The sequence below is a fragment of the Cupressus sempervirens genome, chromosome 10 (assembly GCF_028749045.1).
Source record: "Cupressus sempervirens isolate cs-2001-9-10 chromosome 10, ASM2874904v1, whole genome shotgun sequence".
In the NCBI taxonomy this organism is placed as follows: domain Eukaryota; kingdom Viridiplantae; phylum Streptophyta; class Pinopsida; order Cupressales; family Cupressaceae; genus Cupressus; species Cupressus sempervirens.
In genome coordinates, this window is record NC_143127.1 from 208,292,504 (window position 1) to 208,298,289 (window position 5,786).

At 38.5% G+C, this 5,786-nt stretch overlaps 1 pseudogene; it reads right to left on the reverse strand.

Moving 5' to 3' along the window:
- Positions 1-1,577: 1,577 nt before the first annotated feature.
- On the reverse strand, positions 1,578-5,585 carry LOC149533363 (pentatricopeptide repeat-containing protein At5g27110 pseudogene; annotated as a pseudogene).
- Positions 5,586-5,786: the final 201 nt, after the last annotated feature.

Here is a 5,786-nt window from a genome sequence, read left to right on the forward strand (position 1 = left end):
AGTTTTCTGAAAAGGAAAAGAAGTCCCAGATTGTAGAGGAAAAGACAGAGTTGGGTGTAGTTTGTTGTGGAAAGTTGAATAACTTGTTCGCTGCAGGTCAAAATTTGGAGTAAATCTAGAAGGCTTTTGAGAAGCCATTTGCTACTAGATATGATTATTCAGACCTAACTCAGATTGGTATAGTGGAATATGAAGTCGATAAGCTTGGGCTGATGTACTGAAAAGTTGTTGAAATTTTCAAGAGAAGATCTCAAGTTTTGTTTTGATTGAATCATATTTGCATTAGTTTTAGAAGTGTGTTTCAGGTGGTCATTGAAGATTGTTGCAGCATATGCATCATCAGTTTTGAACATTGTAATAAAAAGTAAGGGATTACCTTCGATTTATTTTGCATATCAAACCAGAAAGCATCAAGTCGTCCATAACCCACAGGAAACAAAGATGTGAAAATGTGAGAGGATGCACCAATCATCTTGGAGCCTTAGCCATACAAACTCTAGAGCATTTTGATCTCTTCGGTTATTCCCATTGACACTTTGAGCAGGATAGATTTAACTGTAAATAATTTGTGACTATAACCCTAACTGATGATTGTGATCTGATAACTGGATTGATATTTTGAAACAACTGAGAACATTTGCTAATGAAACTTGATTATGTAGATATCAGTAATTTCATTTTGACTAAGAAGAGAGAGAGAGAGAGAGAGAGAGAGAGAGAGAGCTCATAGGCGACTCAGATGATCAACACGACTTGACACAATGTTAATTGACAAACATAAAAAATGTTTTAAAATTGTCTAGTTTAAAAACATGAATGGCATGTCAGGAACTATTTATTTAGCCACCAAGGTAAATTATCATCCAAGATACTCAACATGTCATTGATGTTTTTTCAAACTATACTATGGTATTGATTTCATCGTTGATTTTAAGATAGCACCTAATAGCCATCTTGATCAGTTCCTTACCTTGGGAGGACAAAATATTTCTCCATTCCTCAATGGCACTACTCCCATTTCCCCTCTTATTTACAAATCTTTGTCCAACGCTGCTAGAAGTATGACATCAGGTGCATTTGAGTCCACACCACGAGATATTCTATATAATTAGATAGTTCACCCTGTGCCTTAAGTTCTTATTTGGTTTGTTCGTCTTTGTTCAACTGGCTGAATGGTGGACACTGCCACTTGGAATGATTGTTTCTCTTCCTCTCTAATTTGGTGTCCTAAGTCAACCTTTAAAATTTGATAATCATTAGCCTCCATGTAAATTTATCCAAACAAAAGAACTGTACAAAAAGGTACAAGTAAATGTGAGCCCATCTCTCTCATTTCCTGCAAGTGAAGCATCTTTCCATATACTTGAAATGTTCCTCACCCTTTGTTTATACTTATTATCCACCTAGTCTCCAACTTTTTGTTTCATGCATAACAGGTTCATAAAAACAATTTCAATTAAATGTCCATGTTTTTATAAAACAGGCCCTCACAAATACCCCTACAGTGTATATAAGCTGTGTTCGTTGAACTCTATGCATCTGATTTTATGAAGCCAATGCGTGATTTAGATTGCCAATACTCAGAACAATGCTTTTTTGTATAAAGATTTAAAAATAAACCTTGACCCGTCATTATTCCTGCAGGTCTTGACATAGTACACATTAGTATAGTACAAGTACATTTTTTAAATTGCTTTATTTTGCATCGCCAGCAATCTCTGCAAAAACATTCTCCTTGTTTAAAATGACAGAAATGGTTTGCATCTGTCACAAAACTTGCTTGTGATAATCTGGAGATAAATTTCATTGCAGTCTGGCACCCAGTCAATACTCGAACGTTTTTAACTACGTCAGTAGTTTTACTATGTGGTGTCTTTGATAAACCAAATGCAATTGCCAACTTTTCACTAAGGTGGATGAGAAATAATCATTGTACCTCCTCTTCCGTACCATTAAGTAAATGTCTCAAGTCTGAAAAGTACCCCACTACCTTCATTTCTGAAACCAATTTCTATAACTTAGCATAGAGATCCTGTCTATGGATGTGATCTAGCTCCTACACAAAAAGCATGTACAATTTTATGGCCTTCAATCCAACTACATCCAGGAATTTTTTTAATTCCTCTTTCTTTCATCAATCTCCTTACCTTTTGAGCCTCACCCCATTTGCCTGCTTCAGCAAAAATGTTTGAGAGAAGAATATAAGTTGCAGGATTTTTAGGATCCAAATCAAAGAGCAGTGTCGCTGTGAATACTCCTAAGCCTATATTCATATGTGATTTACAAGCACTGAGAAAACACTTCCACACCACTACCACAGGTTTAACTGGCATCTTAATGATAAAGTTTAGGGTGTCCTCAAGATAACCAGCACGGGCAAGAAGGTCAACCATGCACACATAATGATCAATCATAGGCACAATACAATAATGGTCATTCATGCGATTGAAGTACGTACAACCCTTATCCACTAAACCTGCATGGCTGCATGCAAATAGAACAGAGACAAAGCTGACATTGTCAGGATAAACTCCAGAGTGATTCCTTAATTCAAAGATTTTGAGAGCATCTGTGCAAAGTCCATTATGTGCATATCCTGCAATCATGACATTCCATGAGACTACATTTCGTTCTGGCATTTTGTCAAACAGTTCACGTGCCTTATCTATGCTTCCACATTTGGCATACATATCTACTAGAGCATTTCCAACAATAATATCTGACGAAAATCCCCCTTCCATTATGCTTTGATGGATGTCAATACCCTGTTCCAAAGCTCCCATTTTTGCACAGGCAGGGAGGATGCTTGAAAAGGTTGTTGAGTCTGGCTTTATGCCTACCAATTGCATTTGCTTGAAAGTTTCTAAAGCCTTTTCAACAAATCCATTTTGTGCATATCCTGCAATCATTGCAGTCCACAAGAAAGGATTTCTTTGAGGCATTCTATCAAATAATTCACGTGCCTTGTCAATGCTTCCACATTTTGCATACATATCTACCAAGGCAGTTGCAACTACAATATCTGAGAAAAAACCCCCTTCCATTATGCTTTGATGGATGTCCATGCCTTGTTCCAAAGCTCCTATTTTGGTACAGGCAAAGAGAATGGTGGCAAAGGTTGTTGGATTTGGCTTTAAACCTACTAACCGCATTTGCTTGAAAGCTTCTAAAGCCATTTCAATAAATCCATTTTGTGCATATCCTGCAATCATTGCATTCCAAGAAATCACATCTCTTTGAGGCAATCTGTCAAACAGTTCATGTGCCTTGTCTATAGATCCACATTTTGCATACATATCTATCAGAGCATTTCCAACTACAGTATCTGCATAAAACCCCACTTCAATTACACTTTGATGGATGCCCATAGCCTGTTTCAAGGCTCCCATTTGGGCACAGATGGGGAGGATACTTGCAAAGGTTGTAGAATCTGGCGTTACATCTGCCAATTGCATTTTTTTGAAACTTTCTAATGCCTTTTTAGTAAATCCACTCTGCGCATATCCTGAAATCATTGCATTCCATGAGATAATGTCTCTTTGAGGTATTCTGTCAAACACTACTCTTGCCTTTGCTATGCTTCCACATTTTGCATACATGTCTACCAGGGCAGTTGCAACTACAATATCTGAAAAAAATCCCCCTTCCTCTATGATCTGATGGATCTCTACCCCCTGTTCCAAAGCTCCCATTTTAGCACACGCAGGAAGGGTGCTCGCAAACGTAGTGGAATTTGGTTTCACACCTGCTGATTGCATTTGCTTGAAAGCATCTAAAGCTTTTTCAACATATCCATTTTGTGTATATCCTGCTATCATCACATTCCATGTGATGACAAGCCTTTGAGCAATCATGTTGAACAGTTGGCGTGCCTTTTCTGTGCTTCCACATTTTGCATACATGTCTACCAGGGCAGTTGCAACAATAACATCTGCAAACAATCCCCCTTCAATTATGCTTTGATGGATACCCATGCCATGTTCCAAAGCTCTGCTTTTAGCACAGGCAGGAAGAATGCTGGCAAAGGTGGTGGAATTTGGCGTTACACCTGCCACTCGCATTTGCTTGAAAGCGTTTAAAGCCTTTTCAACAAATCCATTTTGTGCATACCCCGCAATCATTGCATTCCAGGAAATGACATCTTTTTGAGGCATTCTGTAAAACAGCTCACCTGCCTTGTCTATAATTTCACATTTTGCGTACAGATCTATTAGGGCATTTCCAACTATAATATCTGACACAAAGCCCCCATCAACTATGCTCTGATGGATGTCCATACCCTGTTCCAAAGCTTTCATTTTGGCACAGGCAGGGAGGATGCTGGCAAAGGTTGTGGCATCCGACTTTACACCTGCCAATTGCATTTGCTTGAATGTATCTAGAGCATTTTCAACGAGTCCATTTTGAACATATCCTCCTATCATTGTATTCCACGAGGCGACTTCTCTTCTAGGCATTCTCTCAAAGAGTTCATTTGCCTTGTCGATGCTTCCACATTTTGCATACATGTCTACCAGCGCATTTCCAACTGTAATATCTGAAAGAAATCCCCCTTCCATTATGCATTGATGGATGCTCACACCCTGTTCTAAAGCTCCCATTTTGGCACAGGCAGAAAGGATGCTGGCAAAGGTTGCGGAGTCTGGCTTTAGACCTGTCAATTGCATTTGCTTAAAAGTTTCTAAAGCCTTTAGAACAAATGTATTTTGTGCATATCCTGCAATCATTGCAGTCCACAAGAACACGTTTCTCTCAGGCGTTCTGTCAAACACTTCACGTGCCTTGTCTATGCTTCCACATTTTGCATACATATCTACCAGGGCAGTTGCAATTACTACATCTGACAAAACTCCCGTATCTTCTATGCTTTTATGGATGTCCATACCCTGTTCTAAAGCTCCTAATTTGGCACAGGCTGGGAGTACGCTGGTAAATGTAAACTGATCGGGTTGGTAACCTATTTGTAGCATATGATGAAACAGCCTAATTGTTTCGTGAGAGTACCCATTTCTTTTGTACGCTGCAATGATCGTATTCCATGAGATGATATCTCGTTCTTTAATGTAATCAAACACTTTGCGTGCATCCATCAAACATCCGCACTTAACATACATGTAAATAAGCTTATTATGAAAAATTGTGCTTGCAGCAATTTTGAACCTATGAGCGACCAAAGTATGGATTTTTTTCCCTTGTGAAATCGCGTTCTCGAGTATACGAGTGTGCCGTAATTGAAAATGTGTAGAGTAGTCTTCATGGTGGTTCTGTGTAGTAAGCAAACTGTGCAACGCCTCTCTCAACATAATACAGTGAGATTGACATGAAAACTGGATGGCATTTTAATTTTATGATAGTAAGTGTTGAAAATACGCAATGCTATTCAGTCCACTTCTACCACAATGCAAAAATTGCCAGTGGTTTTCCTTGGATCGTTTCACTTAGAGGCCTTTCAGAAACATCAAGTGAAATGTAAAAAGTCAAGGGTGATCCGTGGCTAAGTGCTTTCAAAAACAAACATTTAGCAGTTGAAAACGCCCAGCATAGATACGAAAGGATCATCTCACCAGAACTTCACGATTTCACATTTGAGAGATTACTTTCTTCATGAAATGGGTAGCCATCTCGGGATAATGTAAATTGGGTCAAATGGTGGAAGTGTTCAAAACTCGGACTAAACACATGGCATACTAAGCTTCATTCCAATACTAAAAGTTTTAAATAGTCAAAGTTGACTTATTTTTTCCAAACTTTATTTTCTCCTGAGTGTGTTATGTTTAAGGGTGTCA